The sequence below is a fragment of the Columba livia genome, chromosome 8, assembly GCF_036013475.1.
Source record: "Columba livia isolate bColLiv1 breed racing homer chromosome 8, bColLiv1.pat.W.v2, whole genome shotgun sequence".
Lineage (NCBI taxonomy): Eukaryota > Metazoa > Chordata > Aves > Columbiformes > Columbidae > Columba > Columba livia.
In genome coordinates this window covers 27,929,378-27,947,833 of record NC_088609.1, presented here as the reverse complement: position 1 = coordinate 27,947,833, position 18,456 = coordinate 27,929,378, and the positions used below count along the sequence as shown (strand labels likewise).

The 18,456-nt window shown below is 37.8% G+C and overlaps 1 long non-coding RNA gene across 2 annotated transcripts in view; it reads right to left on the bottom strand.

Annotated features, from left to right (window-relative positions):
* LOC110362939 (uncharacterized) overlaps nucleotides 1–18,456 on the bottom strand; it is an 89,907-nt gene that overhangs the window by 32,242 nt on the left and 39,209 nt on the right. For both annotated transcript variants that reach the window (XR_010474400.1, XR_002420652.2), the window contains exons 10-12: nucleotides 14,383–14,565; nucleotides 13,510–13,720; nucleotides 4,607–4,933 (exon numbers count right to left, since the gene is read on the bottom strand). This is a non-coding gene — a long non-coding RNA (uncharacterized LOC110362939). The remainder of the gene's footprint in view (nucleotides 1–4,606; nucleotides 4,934–13,509; nucleotides 13,721–14,382; nucleotides 14,566–18,456) is intronic.

Here is an 18,456-nt window from a genome sequence, read left to right as displayed (position 1 = left end):
TCTTTTCTCGCTGTGTTTAACGCAAAGCTTTTCCAGGATGTTGTATTTAGTAAGACCCCATTAATATCATCAGCAAATAGAAATGTCTTTAAGCTAGATTTAAAACCAAAGCCTGATCCAGTATGTAAGATCTTGGCCAGGAATTTGTTCACCATCCATAATGACTGAGAGGTCAGACGACACTTTGCTACTCATAAGTGCAAATGGAATAGCAAATGTACTAGAGTTCACTTGCTGCCAATTGTAAGACCAAGGCTTGTTTTGCAATAGGGCATGGAAGATTAAAATAACACAGGAAACTTGGCTAGAGGATGGGTCCAAGTGGACCTTGAAGGAAGCAATTACTTCGTCCTACTGTACTCCCTCTTCCTCCCTCTGCTCTTTCACTTATATGCTTAACTGTAAATTACCCTCCACTCCTTCTATCACTGGTTTAGTATTTCCTTGTACCAGCGAAGCGATATGAGAGAAAGTGAAGGTACTAAATTCCTGCTGTAAAACCAGGACCAATATTTGGTGTCTATGAGCTCTGCAGCACTTTGAGCACCGGAGCTAGTGACATTACAAAGCTTGTTAATGTAAAATCTTCTTTGTGTTACATTTTTTGCAATACATTTTACAAAAATCTACCCCAGGGAGCCAAGGGGCAGTTGCTTCTTTATTACATTTTAGAGGAGTCACATTATTAGCGTTCCAGTCTATATATTATGAAATTAAGTGGATACCCTTGGGGTTAATTCTTTGTTGTAATTGTAATGAAAAGAAACAATTTCTAACCCTCCATTTAAGATCTATAACTATTAAAATCCACTAGTCTTAGTGACTCCTGGGGCCAGTGAAGTACTTCAGTGTATATGAAAAAGGGCACTCCTACAGTGTCCAATATCAGTAATTTATAAAACTAACAGCCTCCAAGTGGGAAAACTAACAAATGAGTTTCCATTGAGCCCCTCCCTGCTGTTTACCGTTGCATGCTGGATGCATCAACTATGTAAAATTATATGCATATGGAAATTATGGAGCTGGGTTCCAAGATTATATTTTGCCTACAGTAGGAAAGGTAGAGCAGGAATCACACAATACAGTGATGAAATACAACGAAAAATCATGTAATACAGCCACAGAGAATCTTTTTAGAAAAAAAGTTAAAAAGCAACAATTCTTTTTCCTGAGGCTTCCCCATAATAAGCAATACCACTTGCTTCAACAAATTTTAACTGATAATAAATACCTTTTTTTTTTTAATAACAAAAGATTAACCATCTAGTTAAAAAGCATTTTCTTCCCTCTGAAAATGCTTGATTTATAGATTTATTTATGTAGCAGCAACAATGCTATTTCTATTTTCGATGTCTTTATTGCGTATGTGGCTGTACTTTTTGTGAGAATTCCTGCTCACTGGTGTTTTCCTACCGACTTTAATACAGCCAGTTTTTATGTCACCATATGTGGCAGGTTTCACTATTTCTCCTACACACTTGTACCCCTTTTCACAATGCTCAAAAGATATTAAAAAATTTTCATAAATGAGATGGGAAAAAATAGATTTTAAACCAACAGCAGTTAGAGGGAGATGCAGCAATATTGCACTACAGAAACCTGTTGTTAAATAATTTTCATGGGCTCACTAGGTTTCAATTTGACAGCAAACCTTTAGCATGTAATTCAGTTTGTTAGCAGTGAAATAAAAGTACATCATCAGATAGTGTTTTCCAATTTAATATGCTTATTAAGATCATTGTTTCTATTAAGTTAAAAATTGTATAAGTGCATTATTGTCTAACACAGCATAAATTCCCATTTGGTATGCATCCATGCTGAACGGACATACTAATTTTATAGTAGAAGAGATTCCTAGGACTTTGTTAGAGTTGCCTTGCAAAAAAGAATATCACTTTAAGATTTCAAAAATGGTCTGTCTTTTGGATAAAGGTTTAGCTGTGGTTAACATAGCTTTAATACCATATATCTCTCTCTTTTTATTTATCAGAGTATAAATTCCCTTAGGAGAAAGGAAAAGGATCTTACTAGACATGAAAGAAATAAATAGTTGTTGTTTTTAAAAATACCATTCTAGCGACTAATAAAATATAAGTTGCTGTGTACAGAGGAGTTTAGACTCCTCTGTAGGAGAAGTTTAGTTACTGGTTATTTTTAAGGGAGAGAAGGTATGAGGCATCATTTTACATACCACAGATCAGCAAAAAATGGGTTTATTTTTATAAGTATTTATTGCAAATTCATGTTCATGTTGCCTGTTACTATTGGCAAGCCATACTGGAGAAAGTCCATATTTCTCCAGTGTTTACAAACCATGTACAAATCTGATCACTCACAGCTTGTACGGTCTCTAGTCATCACACAAACCAGTGAAACTGCATCAAGACCTCAGGCTGGTGTCTTAAAGAGACTTAACTTGCCAGCTTGAAAGAGCAAAGACCTGTTACTCTTGTCTGTCTTCAAAGGACCATAGAAAGTTGTAATACAATAATTGCAATAAAAGATTAAATTGGAAAGCTGATAAGGAACTACAAATACTCTCATTTTCAACACTGGCACTGCTTAATGTGCTGAATCGATGGGTCTTCAGCAATTGATGATTATTAGAACTTACATAAAATGAGCAGGTGGCCTCCCTCTCACCAGACAGATGTTAGCATCACATCTAATGAAGCTAAACAGAACCACTGTCAATAGAAGGCCACAAGTTTAACACTTTACATGATCATTACATCCCTTTTAATAAATCAAGAGCTCTTCAGAAAATATGTGGCTATCTATAGGAGGCAGACCACTTACTAACATTGATTGTGCAGGTGGTACAAAGGGCTGCACTTCTCAAGGCCAGTAGCTAATTATCCCATATCAAATATGGATAGGCTGACTGCTGGGCAAATAACTGAGCACAATGTTGATACTGGGAACCTCGGCAAGAATTGGAAATCATTACAAAATTAAACAGGGAGCTCTGACCTTTGAACTTCTGATCCTTTCTTCCTTACGTCTTCATAGAAATGGGTTTGTTCAAATCTGCCTGCAAGTTCCTGTAATTTCACTGCTGACCGTGTAACGAAGGGAGCTTTTCTGAAGTGAGACCAAGCAACACACCGTTGAGGCTGGGGTGCTTGGAAACTACTGTCCAAATTTGCAATAAGAAGCATATCCATTTTATTCTAGCATCAGAAATACTATGCAGAGTTTTGGCATTTAAATGCTACCAATAAAGCCATGCAAGTGCTGAGAATAGGTCCTTATTATATGTCTTAGACCATACACAGGGTGGATGTTAACTCTGTCTAACAGAGAAAAATGACATAATATTCCAGTGATGCTGAGTCTGTGGACTATGCCTATTTACTTTGATAGCTGTAGTAGAGATTTTTATTTGTACTGTGTACTGCATTTAGTCAATGCAAAATTGTTGTTGGGAAGTGGAAAATAAACATAAAACACAGCACAGATGCTAACATTTGCTAACTTGAATAACTGTAGTACAACTGCCTAAAAAATCCTTGTCATTTCAATTTCATAAAGTAACCCTCACTTTTTTCCTTACTTGTATCCCTTACTTCTGCAAATACAAATATCTCTACACTTGTGAAAGAATTTATTCACCATATGTATATGCACCGGGTCTGAATGGTAAACATATTATCAATATTGTTTGTCTGAAACTGATCAAATAATTCAAAGCAAAGAACAATACTGGAGCATTCCAAAAAGGCAGACACATGCTTATGTTTAGTTATTATTCATGAAATAATGGCCAAAAGTAGGAATTCGCTTGTTACAGAAAAAAAAACAACAAACAAACAAAAATAATCATTCAGCTTAAATGGCTTCTTTTCAATTTTAAAACTAGCCATCGTAGCTACTGATGTAATCTCTTTTGAATATATTCCTAACATAAGTTAGCTGTATTTTGCAGACTGCATTTTGTGGAAGAGGAAAAAATCACCAGGTAGAACCTCTTCTCTCTTAATATGCACTGCTGGTATCTCATTTGTAGATAGTTGCCAATAAAAAAATAAAAAATAATTTTAAAAAAGAGCATTTGTTGATTCAGTGAAAATCAGCATCACATTTGTTCCACCAAAATGAAACCGTTTCCTCAAATAGATGGATGAATTGCACTCATATGTGTGACTGTAGCATGCTTGCTGTTACATCCCAACTACAAAGCCATAATCAAAAGGCAGAAAGTAAGAACAAGTATCACTCCAGAATCTAACTTGATTCAGCATTCACCTGGGAGAAGGGAATCCTGGCTTCCAGTTTCTGCATCCAATTAATATTTGGAATATTTCCATCCTAAATACCTCTCAGCTACCAGGAGACGTGGATTCAATCGTCAAGTGCAGACAGAAACTGAAGCCAGGACTCCCACATTCCCAACGGGCTCTCAGCACCGCTGTGCAATCAGATAAAATCAGGCACTTGAGAGATGGGTGCAACCCAGCCTGAAGGGCTGACAGGGATTGCCTGATGTCTTTGACTCTTTTGGGAAATCAAGGAAAAAAAATGCCTAGCATTGTATGCCAACACATACAATAAAAAGTCATATCTGAACTACCGAATCGAGCCACACAACACAGAGATAACTTACCCCTGGCTCCTGCAGATTAGCACTGTTGTGACATCCCAAGGTTGAAGACAAGCTATCAAATGCTGCAGCTCAATTTGCTGTGGAAGGACTATCTCCTCTTACTTTCCAACGAGCATTTTGCAAAATGTGACTGCCCCAACCAGAAGAATGCAGAGCAGAAGGAATCATACACCATCCAGGCTCACCCTGGCACACCTCACCATGCCCACACAGCTGGATGAGGGTTTTTAATGGGTAAAAGGGACAACTATGCACCCCGAGGAGCCTTTTTGTCTCTTCTTGATTCTTGTACATTTTCCATTGTGATCAACTTGCTACTTGCTTAACCTGTGAACAAATAAAAAGTAAAGTGAATAACCTGTCATCTCACTGATGAAGAAACAGTTCTTCAGTGTGGTAGATATTTGGAGCTGTTTACAATGCAGGGATTGAAAGTGGAAGAGCTGCTGTGCTAGACAAGTATTGCCTACAAGCACCTCATTCAAGTGCATGAGCAATTGCTTCTCTCCATACATTGTGTTTAGAAAGTGTAATGGTCTTAGCTGCTTTGTTCTCCACATATATTAAAAGCAGATTCATCACTGAGTTAAAGAAAATAACCAAGCACTGTCTCCACAGACTTTTAAATAACAGTTCCTCCCCTTTTACTCTTGGCATTGCTACAGATGAGTAACAGAATATTGGATGCCTGCTACAGATCCTTCGGCTGTTCCATTTGGGCTCTTTTAAAGAAGTATGTCATAGCTCCAGCAGAAAATATACCACTCTTGAAGCTTCATTTTAATAGCTGGATAAACCCATGCATCTGGCCAGGTTTGTTTTCACTTTTACACTCGAACTGTGAAAGTTTCTCTTTTATACTCTTTAAAATGCAATTAATAAATCTGTCTCTGATCAAGTATGTTTATTTCAAATCTGAAACTTAAAACAGTTAATTATGCTGTGAGGGAAACATTCTGGGAAAACAAACAAACAAACAAAAAAACCCCCAACAAAACAAAGAAAAAATAAAACCAAACCAAAATGAAATAAAACACAAACACCACACACGAAAATTCAGAAATGTTTAGCCATATGTAAAAGTAGCATTCAATTGTAAATGGTAAGAGAGGTCACACAAGCGTTACCTGAGGCTTTATACTTGTCACGGAGAGACCCCGAGGTTAGTTTAAGGGACAACAGGGTCCAAAACAACTTTTATTAAACCGGTGAGGAACAGGGTTTTAGCACTCCAAAAGTGACCTGAATAAAGGCTTGGCTACCAGTTGAGAAAGATTATTAAGGGGCAGCAACTAGTACAACAGGCAGTTCACAGAGTGCATGCACATGGCTTCACCCGAACAATGCCAGAGCCGTCTCTGAGTCCGGGAGGAGCACACACTCGCCTGAACACCGTGTGGGGTTATTTTAAAGAGATACACGTACTCGTATTAAGTGTACACTTGCAATCCTGCGAGGCTAAATTTATAATACACTTGCAATCCTGCAAGGAGAAGTTTAACTCACACCCGTGGGAGCAAGGCAAGCGGACTCTCCATCCCGGGGAGGGGGGCTCTCGGCGGCACCATCCGGCTCATGCTCCGAGAGACCCGCGACCAAGGGGCGGAGTCTCGACAAGAGTCCCTTTTTTATTGGCTGATCAGCTCTGACTGTGGGCATTCCAGAAGCTTCTCTGCACCTCCACCCTGGCTGTGGGTGCCCCTGAAGCCTCCGAACGTCCGCCACACTGGCCGGGGGCGCCCAGCGGCTGCTTGGCGCTGCCTTCTCCTAACGGCCCTGGCCAGGGCGCTCTTGGGCCTAACAAAAGAAGCTGTTAGCCTCCAACAGCAGAGAGAGGAGGAGTTATGTCTACTCCTTCCATATCAAAGGAGGGAAGGGGGAAAGACGGGGGGTTTGCATCCTGACACAATACTCCACACAGATTTGTTTCACTGACACTTAAAAGTTAAATGCAGATTTATCTATTAGATTTTCCTCCTGGCAAAAGCCTGGTACTCATATCTTAAACAAATGCATTCAGTAATCTTCTTTCAGGCCAACTATGGATTGAATCATTCATTAACTCTGGAAACCTTCTCCAGGTTTGCTGAAAAAGTTACTCTTTTAGATCTCTAATGATTTTTAATTAGATTAGTAATGACTACAATATGAGTTACTACCACTTGATTTACTGGAGATATTTTTTACCTAGCATATACAGTATTTTGAGTGCTCTGTCAGGAGTTTTCAATAGCAGCAAGTGCCAGGTTCAGAACTCAGAGTTCTTAAAAAATGGAATTAAAACCAGCTCAATACTCCCACACAAAACCAGGAGAAACAAGTATTTTCATGAGATCCCTCACTGGACAATACATTCCGACTTGCAACTAAAAGTTTCAGTACAAAACAAATAGTTTCACTAAATGGAACTGGAACACAGCATTACTTTAGGAAAGCACAGCAACAGAATGTGAAACCATTTTAAAAGTCAGTAAAACCTAGGTGTATCTGCTTTAGCAGGGGGGTTGGACTAGATGATCTCCAGAGGTCCCTTCCAAACCCACCCATTCTGTGATTCTGTGAAAATATAACCCCAAACAGGGTCTAGAACAACTGATTGTTGGTAGCACCCCAGACCCATTTGGTCTCCTCTCCAGGCTGCAGGAGAAAGCACTGCTCTACTTCTTGTTGCCTGCACTGCCTGCTCAGATCTCTCCTGCTGGGTGATCTCTCCAGCTGAAATGTCATCTCTGTGTGGGACCAGCCTGGCCTCAGCACTTCTGTAGGTGTTGTGAGGGATTTTTGTGGTTCTGGGTAGGTGTCTCCCAGGGAATCAGAGACGCAGTCCCTGCTGCAGCTGCAAAGTAAGTTCAGGCACTCATCCGGTCTGTTGGTGCTGGAGAAAGGGAGATCGCAGGACAACTCATTTAGATCCTGAAGTCTAATGCAAACTTGTCACTACCTTCCACTTTGCTGCCAAGTCTCCATTTTCATCCCTGTCCTTATGCTTTGGAGGAGGCTTAACAGAATAGTAGAGTCCAGTCTACCGAAGACACATTTCTGTAATTAGGCAAAGGCTCTGAACGCCTGTTTATGTCCTTTGTGCACCCTGTGGGTCATGCATGGCCAAGTTGCTTCCATTCATAACTCAGAAGAATAACGTACCAGAAGCCCAGTAGTCAAAATTCAAATGGATATTTGCACTGTCACAGGGCTTGTTATTTGTTCTGTTTATTCTGTCTCTGCTTGCATTTCATCAATATATGAACAGATTTTCAGCTGTCATCTGTACTCAGCAAACTACATCAATAACGATTGCAATTAAATTTAGCCACATTTTCCTTTAAAATTGATTTAGATTGCACAGTCATAGTTTTGGATGTACTTGTTATAATTTTATATTCATCTTTCATATATATTTATCATTTCATTTCATGCATATAGATGCTCTTCAAGAAGTCCTCCTTGGTGGCTTCTGGTCTTGTGGCTCTTTTCTTAATGAAATGTAACTCTATGCATATTTGGATTAAGAAATACAAGAATAGTATGATGAGTAAAAAAGTATAACAAAATTGGAAGACCACAACTTCTCATCATTCAGTAGTATATATTAGTTTGATAACACTGAGTTAATAAACATGAAAAAAAGAAAGTAGATATTGTTCAGTTATTGATATTTATTCTAATACCAAATTCTGTATTTGCTACGTGTCAATCCTTTTCCAAAGTTGCTTACAGAAAACACACGTGTTAGAAATATACATAGGGTTTTGTTACATATAACAGAAGATGTTAAGTCTTCTCTGGTTTCAAATTTTATGAATATACACTGTAAGAGTGACTTGTAGTTTTCAGGGCAAGATCACAGATATCCATAATAAGATACACTGAAAACATACTCCAGTTCCTTAGTTCTGCCTCAGAAACAGACTGAGGGCTTAATATTGCAGCCTGTGCAATATCAGTATCAAGATTTTTGAGAGAAGCATCACCGCATTTCTACCATTTTCCCCATGTGGGTAACAATGAAATACCAGAAGGTTTGGTACAAAGCTGATCTTTAACTGTACTAAATAAAGTCAAATCACATTTCCTACACCAAGAGGGTGACGAGGACAAATTAAGAGTTGAATATCTTTCAAGTTCCAAAGGCTGTGAATCCTTGTTTGTTGGAGGTAGTTTGATTTTTGTTGTCCCGTTCCTTTCCACAGATTTTTTGATAGCTCAGAAAAGAATGAAGTCTCCAAATATAGGCCAGCACATCTGTGGCCCAGATAAGGAAAGTGATAAACAGTCCCATGATAAATGATATCTCAGAGAAGGATACCAGATAGCTTGATGAGTACTAAAGAATTTCCATGTGGAGAACAAACGCTATCAGAAAAAAGGAAGACATGATAAAATCAAAAACATTTCAGGGACATGAGGCAAAAGGGGAAGATGAGGAAATGCAGCAGTTGTCTTTGGAACTGCACTGAAAGTCCATGTTAGTCTTTTTCAACCATGGCATCTGTAACTTTTATTGAAACTTTCACCATTTGTGTTGGACACTGAAAATATTCAAGTTATAATGTATCACAAGTGTTTTCTTCCATTGGAATTCTGATATTCTGTGAATGGAATTGAATATTACTTTACAAGAACTATTAGAAATGCTTTCTTCCTTTCAAAAAGTGGCTCCCTTGTGTCTTTTTTTTTTCTTCCTCAACATTGGTAATTGGCAATGATGCCATTTTTTTTCCACTTTAAAAATGTGAAGTGAAAATATTTTTGTAACAGAAATATGTCCATCATCTGAACAGTAAATTCAGAATTTAATGGCAGTCACTTTACTGTCCTCAGTATGCATAATTCCTGTTTTGAAAAGTCTTAACCCTAGAGTTATAGTAGAAGCAGCAGTGCTTACTTTAGTATTTTTCTTCCTTAATCCAAGATAAATCTCGATAATTAGAATTGACTGCATTTTAAAGGAACAGAAATGGCAAGTGGCTCTATCTTAAATTAAAAGATCTATTACCCTACACTTGGTCTTCTAATTCTTCTCAGCAATATGTTGTCTCAGGAGGCACTTTCTCATCCTTACAAAAACTAACTTACTGCAGGTGTAGAGGGAAAAACACATCATTGGAGTTGTGTACTAAGTGACTGCATGAGAAAGATATATGCAAGTTTAGAGCAATGGAAAATAATTGCCAAGTATGTAATGTATGAACATTTTATTAAAAAATGTCTGTAGCATATTTGTCAATTAAGACATTTTTATTGAAGGCTACATTTTCATTTCCCCATGCAAAAAGGACATTGGAAAGTAAAAAGTGGAGACTCACCATTCCTGCTTTCATGAGTTGAAGGCCTGAAGGCTTAGTGACACTTGTGGTACACCACAGCCTTGTACAGCCATACCCCAGGAACCCTCATAGCAAGCAATAGAAAGCGGTATGCCCTGTCATGATATCATGGCATGTTTTTTCAGTTAACTCTTCCTTCTTCTTACTCCCAGGATTTTCTTTTTCCTATGTCCTGCAAGCCTATCTTTTTAACTTCACTGTCTTAGTGCCCTTTTCTGTCTTGCTCTTTACATGGCTGTGGCTTTAAATCTGGACCTTACTGATCCTGTGATTCTGTATGCTCATCAGCCTTTCTTTTCCTAAGACAGACAAGCAGCAGGTGTCCTAAGGTCTGCCAGATGATTTGAGATTTTCACGACCTGTTGTACTCTGGAGTCAGTGATTGCTGGCAGTGTGTACAACAGCAATCCTGGAAGCTATCTGTTGGCTGATGCTCATAATATTTGGTGAATGGTATGTACCTTGTATTAAAAGGTCCCAGAACCAAACCAGTCCAGCTTTCTTTTCCCCAAGATGAAGAAAAACCCTGTAAGTACCTAACCAAGTGAAATATTGCCCAAAAGCAAAAATAATTCCTTCACTGGTCCTTTCTCCAAATACTTAGTTTTACTCATTCTGACAGTTATTTCATCTACATATTCTATTCTATTCTATTCTATTCTATTCTATTCTATTCTATTCTATTCTATTCTATTCTATTCTATTCTATTCTATTCTGTATTTCAATGCCTTCTGTTTTTCAGCTCTGTATGTATAGCCCTTTAAATTTACACTGTGCAACCACACACTAGTATCCGCTTGAGGGATTTTAGGAGTCATCAACAGGTCAGATAGCTTATGGTTGCTGAACACAAGGTATTTTGACTCTCCTGGCTAATTCCACTTATTTCAGCAAAGCTGTGCCAACAGTGAATCTGAGCCCTCTATCTAAATTTAATCTGCTCATTACCTCCAAAGACTATTGCAAATAAATAGGCAATCAAGTAGCTAGAAGGACAGAAAAGAGGAATATGGTGTATAATAGGTAACCTTACAGAAGGCAATCAGAGCACTGATTCCTTTCCTTCCAAACAGCAGACAATAACAGTTCAAACTAATCACGATTCAAATTTTCTTTTCTGCATTTAATTGATACTCTGGAGACTTTATTCAGCTCACTCTAAATCAGTCCCTTGGTAATTGACTTCAGCAGTAACTGGATCAACCTGTAGGTAAGAGCTGGATTGGGATCTGTAGAGCATAAAGACCTCTGCTTCATACAGCAGTGAAAGCTGCTCCAATACATACATGGTGTAAGCAATTGTTGAAAAGGCTTCAGAAGTCCTGACAATATATTTTACCTTGAGCTGGTAAAACAAGCTCAATGTTTGCCCCATTCTTGGCTTCTTCAGTCCTACAACTCTGAAAGTGACACCTAAATGGATGTTTTTCTCCAGGGAATTAAGTTAAGAACAATTCTGTGTACAAACTAGGCTAAAAAGGACATTTCAGGTAATGCTTCCAGTGAGGACTGACTAGGATGTCTCTTCAGCTGTAGTACACAACTCACTTCTACACTTCTGTTGGCTCATGCCACCTGTCTGATCCTTTCTAGTTATTACTAAATAAAGTTCTGTCTATTTAGAAAATTACAATAGATATCGTTACTTAAAAGACCTTCCAAAGACATAGCAGAAAGTGTCTTCAGGTCAAAGGAGAATCTTTTCTCACTATGGTTTCTAAATCTATAAGTTTTTCTGAGGAATGGAGTGCTGAAATCCGATTGCTGAGGCTGTGCAACAAGAATGAAAGCTGAAGAGATTAAAGACGTTCAAAGTTCAGATATATCTACTATCTTCCTCAGCACATTGACATAGGGATTAAATACAGTTTCTCACAAAGTGAAAAAATCATTTTAATAGAGCCTAGTCAAAATTAGGTAATGGAAGAATTGCTATCCTCACACCTAAAATAAGAATATTCTATCATGAAACAGAATAGCCCTTGAAGTAGGATATTCAATAATAACTTTCTTAAAAGTGCTTGTTTATTTTTGATCAGACTTCAGACACAATGTTTTGGGTTTTTTTTCCTTGCTCTTCAGGGAAACATATTAAATTTTGGTGTCCTTGTACTGCTGTCCCTATCTTCAAACTGTTCTCCTTCAGAAACTGTGTTTTTATTTCTTCTGTCTTCACACTAAATATCTATGGCGCCATATGAAGCTCTTCCACCTTACAACAGCCATAGAGATGAGCCATCTAATGTGTGGCATAAGCTTCCGTTTTACTCTAATAGATCATCTTGGCCAAATCATTTAGTCTTTGGGAGCTCGTGTACACAACTCTAACGTATAGCTAATGACCAACAAATGATTTAATTTCACTGGAAGAAAACAATAACTCTTGTCTACTGCAGCTGCTCCAGAAACCTGCAGCATAAACTTCATAAGTAACCCCGAGGGGTAGCAGTAGGCATAAGAACAACAAACTCAGAGTGGCTCAGGTCTACACAGCTTTTCTCTTAAGCTAACATGCCTTTTATTCATAAGGCTATTAAATACTCTAATATGGGTATTTGATCCTTTGAATAGTTCTATTTTCTACCTAGTAATTCATAATGGAGTTAATTCCCAGCCTTTCCCATAGTTGTTTTAAGCAGTTGAATATTCAATAAGAAAAGGTGTGGGGGACAATTGAGGAGAAAACAGTGAATTGTAAAAAAGGAAGGGCATTTTAGTCTAAAATTCATTTGCATTTCAAAAGATTAGAGTAAATCATGTGCACTTAACTGGCACTTGCTTTTTTAATTTAATTAATGCCAGAAAGACACTTTAAGACATAGTGCTCTAAAGGTGCTTAGAAGGAAAAAATTGTCCCCCAAGTGTCTGATGTGAAGAGCCCCTGGGTGACACTCAGAGTGATGCACTTTTTGAGCACTTCAACTTACTAGTGTCTTTCAGCACTTAATTAACATAATTTGACACAATTATAGATATAAACACTTTATAAGCACTTGGCACTAGGAGTGTGAAAAAAGTGTTGATCTCCATCAGTTTATAGTGGAAACAAAAAGCTTTAGCACAGCACTCAAACAAGTGCTTAGAAATGTTCCACACTATTCATAACATTCAAAGAAGCCCCAAAAAGATGGAAAAAAATTAAAAAAAAGTGTTTCAAAGTGTACTCTGGATAAATTCTTTAAAGATCTTACAAATACATGTAGGAGGCTACCTAAAGCAATTAAAATTGTATGAAATGGACAATCAGTCAGGGTTACTCAATTCTGCTGCTCACTAACCAGCTGCAGTGACAGGATTCATAAGTCAGTAGTATTTGGGGGAACGGAAAAACAAATATGATGTCATTCAGAATAACTATTATTAATATCTATCTGATCTGTTATATCTACATGTTAGATCATCTGAAAGAGAATTGCAAATGTGTAGGTCGGTATGTTGAACAGGCCCCAGTCACATTGTTTAGGGCATGACTGGGTGCAGGTGGGCCACGAGACACTGTACCTAAAGAGGCTTTTTTCTGTTTATGCTCCCAACTGGAGAAAATATTTTGGACAAAAACCCCACATGAAACTCACCATTTATTTTCTTGATATTGCTAGGGAGTCCTCCACTCACTTAATGCACGTAAGAGTGTTTTTCGAAGAGAAGTGTTCTGCCAGGAGATACAGCTGAGGACCTGTTCCAACAGGCAGAGTTTGGCCAGCAGCAAACCCGCATCAACTGCTGCTACACATGCTCCTTGTCTTATCTGAGCAACAGATCCAGGTTTTGTGCTGAAGGATCTTTCTGTTCAACGGGGAAAAGAGCAACAGCATGAAGTTAGTGATTCCTCACAGGACACTGCAATATCACCTCTCCCTCTCTTTTGATTTTCTTCTCATGGGAACTGCTTTTAATTATTAACTTTAAAATTAATAACTTCTCTGCAGTCCAAAAATTCAAATCAGGGTGAGGACTGTTTTGTGTAAACATATGGTCAAATGATCTGTTTCTAAAGACTGATTTGAAATAAAAAGTAAACAAAAAAGTAAACAAAACAACACCCCAATGGTGTGCTTTCTTCTCTTTTCCCTTCTCTTCATATTTATAATTTAGCATGCATTTACTTAAGTCAGAGGCTGTGTTTTGCAAAGTGAGTGAAGTGCATAAACCCTGATATATATTATCTCTTTGAATGTGAGATAGGTCAGCTAAATTTATGAATATTTAATGTAAGAGTTACATTAATCATTTTAACACTTTGTGATCTTTTTGCCAGTGAAGTAAATAGAATGACAACTGATCATATAAAAGATCAATCATCACATTAAGAAGATAATATCTATGTAAACAAAAACAAACAAAAAGAAAATCTAAAAGGTGATAATTTCAAAGTCATAACTTACTTTCAGTAGAGTTAGCACATAACTACTTTAGAAAATTGCCCATTAGAAATTGTCTCTGTTTACCTTGTTACGTGTTGGAAGTGTGCTCTTGCCATATCCATCCATTTTGATTTAGGATAGGCCTGATTTGCCTTGAAATTGTCTCTGTCATCTGTAATTGCTGAAATATTGCTTGCCTAAGCCAGACCAGAGCATCTCTTCTTTCAGGTTTGGAATGAGGCTGGGAACGGTGTATAACGGAGGATCCTAATAAAAAAGCACCAAAAGAATACAAGAAAATTTGAGGCAGTAGGAATTGCAAGATAATCTGAAAAAATCAAGCTGATTTTTTAGGTGCCTACCAGCAGAGACAGCAGAAACTATGGCTTTCCTTTCTCTCTCTGAAATTTGCCATCTACCAATTTAAGGCATTGTTGCAGCAAAGCACTTAAGCACTGCTTAAATCCTCTTGAAGTCAGAGGGATTTAAGTAAGTGAATAAAATTATGTGCATACTGAAGTACTCGCCTGGGCTGGGTTGCATTGTTGAATTTGGCCATGGACAATTTTGAAAGATTACTTCAAGACTGAAACTGTTATCTGCAATTTCCTTGACAAAAGAAGATGTATTCTGTCTTTCTCCCTCTAATACCTTTGAGATAAATATGAGAACAGAAATAGCTAAAATTGGTTATTTTTCAGGGGTGAGAAGGAGGGGGAGGTAGTCTCCGAGAGAAAAAAATGCAAGCTGGTTTTTATTTCCTTTCTGGATAAATATGGTATGTTTCAGGTTCTTGATCTATTTTTTCTAACACCAACATCTTCACAGCCGAGAGTTCAGTCTCTCTACTAAATTGCACATTATGTCTTTCAACTGTTTGGGTGTTACTTTGAAAACCACTAACGGTTAGAGGACTTCTTTAAAACACAAACAAACAAACCAACCCCAAACCAAACACCCCCTTTCCCCCAAATTCAACTGCAGTTGAGGAAAAGTCTAAAATTGTGGTTGAAAAAGCTCTAGCCTTACTGCTATCTAACCACAGAGGCATTTCTTTGTTTGACTTAGTTTAATTCCTCTAGGATCTAGAAATCTGTTTCAGAGCAGGTTCGAAACCATTCCAGTTTTAGCAGTTCATTTAGTTTGTCTTAAACTTGATAGAAATCCAGAAATTATGCAGAGGATTCCTTAAATCCTGAAGGGTGCAATCCAGGGAGGGTGGAAAATACACATAATGTACAAACAGAATTTACTCTCAATTAAAATCTAGCTAAATATTCTTTCATAATGAATGCAATAAAATAATAGTGTAATAGCCTAGGAGGGAGAGCACTCACTACAAATAGGAAATGTGCTAAATTCCTTCTTCATCCTGAGAAGGTTTACACGTATACCTCAGCAAAAAAAGCCACACATTTAACCATTAAGCTTCTTCTCCACAGGTGCATTTGAAAAGGAAACTGGCCTTCAAAGAACAGCTCTAGGTGTATAACCTGGGCGGCTTTGGGACTGCAGATCCCAAGCAGGTAGAGTTCAATCTTAAAACCCTACACCAAGCAACTTGGCTCTAGACAGAGGAGGATTAAAGGAGATTTCTTGAAACATATTGCATAGGTTCACATGCCTTTACTTACCATGCGGATGTTTAGGTAACTTTTCTTGGGTCACAATTCTACATGTTCTATTCAGCTAATGTAGAAGAGATTAGATGGCTAAAGATTAGACACCTAAAACTTAATTCCTGAGCAAAACCACTTTTGGATGGTTATGATTTATATTTCACTTACTTATTAGAAGTTAGTTTAGCCCTCTTCGTGCAACAAATGGTTTCAGCTTAATGGTTGGTATGACTGTAATTTTCTTTTCCATTAGAAAGAAATTACAGAAGCAGTTTGTTTTATTTTTTCTTTTTTAAACAGAAATAATGTAAAGAGTTATTTTTATATTATACTAGCTTATTCACCTAATTGCACTAGCAAAAATATCTTCTTATTGTCTGGATAAATATAAATAAAACTCTGTGGTGGAATGGTTGACCTAGATGACAACTATCTATCTGTTACTTCTCAGCTGCCACTATTTCATCAAAACACTCCGGCATTATGGGACTATGCCAGTTATAAGACAAATAGGGACCATGTAAATGTGGACCTTATGTATAGCACAATGCCAGATTTCTTAATAAAAGCAGTCCTGGAACAATCAACCTCATCCCTTTGCTCATTTTCAAACCCTGAATTCATTCAGCTTACATTATAACTTTCTTCCCCAGACAACAAGCATTTGAGACCCTCCAGCATTCCAAGGCCCTTTACTCACAAAAGGTCTCATTTTGTTGCGCTCATAGATTTTTCTTTCCTCCTTGCAGCTTTAGTCATAAAGTAGCCTTTTACTTCAAAGAAATGCATTAATTGAATACATAAATGCCATTAATGAGTAGCATGGGATATGTAAATGACAATATACTAAGACAATCATAACAGTTAAAATTGCAGATACATTAAGACAGTGCTGAACTATGTACGTATAGCCTTCTTTATGACAGAAATTATATAATATTACTTTCTTGGTTGGACTATGTATCTATGACTGTGTTTGTCTTAATTAACGAAAGGGTTATAATCTGGCATGGATATGACAACACAACACAGTACTCTAGTGGAAAATGTTAAGCAGCCTCAATAGCCACACAATCAGACCCACGTAAAACATTGTATAGTCATTACACTTTGGGAGGCAAACACATTTGTTCTGCATCTATCTCAATATTTTGCATGTGATTAGCTTAGCACTGTCACACTGTGTAAGCATGCCAATAATATGTTGAAGTGATACCAGTGTAAATGAAGGTGCTTTTTTCTTCTTCCTTTTTTATTTTATTTATTTTTTTTTTTTTTTTTTCTGTCAAGGGCGATAAGAAGTATCCAGTAAACTGTGTTATATCTAGACCTGTAGCCTAAACTGCAATCCTGGACACTTACGGAAATCGGTTGCAGCTGGATTTGATTCTCATTTACCTTCTCTGTGAAGCTGGATTTAGTTCATAATTACCTTCTCTATGTCTTAGCCCAAAAAGAACATTCCATGTTTTTTGAGTTTTTTTCTAAGACATCACCGTATTCAGCTTCTTGTCATTAGAAAGTTTTGGTGGGCATCATTTATTTTAATAGGCTGAGTTCTGTTCAAGTCTACAGTTAATTCCATGGTCTGCTTCATTTAGTATCTGCAACACATACATTGTTCCACTTCCAAATCACCCTTTGCTCAGGTACTGATTGGCCAGTATGGACAGATAGCTGCTTACACCTGCTGAGAAGGCAGCAAGAAAATCCTGTCTTCCCTTTCCTTAAGCCTGTCATGTGTTGTTATCCAAACTTGATGCTCACCTCTTGATAAGGAGGGAACACAAATTTGGAATAACATAAGCTCAAAACCACTCTGCTGTTCAGATTTTTTTCCCTCTCCTCAAATCACTCATATCAATCTACTCGTTTCTCCTTTATTCTCTTCCTCCCCACAGCCCTACTGTTTATAATGAAAAGAGTCTGCAAGCACATGGAACAAAGCACCTAAAGCCAATCTGAGGGAAACAGATTTGTCAGAGGCACCTCAGAGCTCAGCTGCAGAAGCAGGGCGATGGGTGTCAGATACAGCTGCTACAGATGTCGTAGTAACACCATGGTTGGCTCATGCTCTGGAGCAGATTTCTGATTGAAATGCATGGGGAAAACAAGAGCTATGCAGGCAATTCCATTCAGTTCATGTGATGTGGGAGAGTGTGCAACAGTCCCTTGTGCTGGTAGGTAAGAAGTGGAGACTTTCCAGAAAACCTGTCTTCATACAAAATAGGACGTTATTTTCTGTTGTCTAAAAATCTTATGAAATTCATTAAGCTATAAAATTTATTCATGTTTCATCTTTACACTTTGCAGTAACTCTCTTCCATAAAAATTTGTCCCATAACCATAGTATGAAGAAGGGTATGTAGTAAGTGGTACCGTTGTGTAGTGAGTGTGTCATAGTAATTGGAATTTCAGAACGAAAAATGAAGCAGTCTTAGTGGCGTGAAAATCCACTGCACTGTGTTCATGAGGGCTCTGGATAGGTGAAACATGGTTTTAAGAGATGATATCAAGATCTGAACACTGTCCATACTGA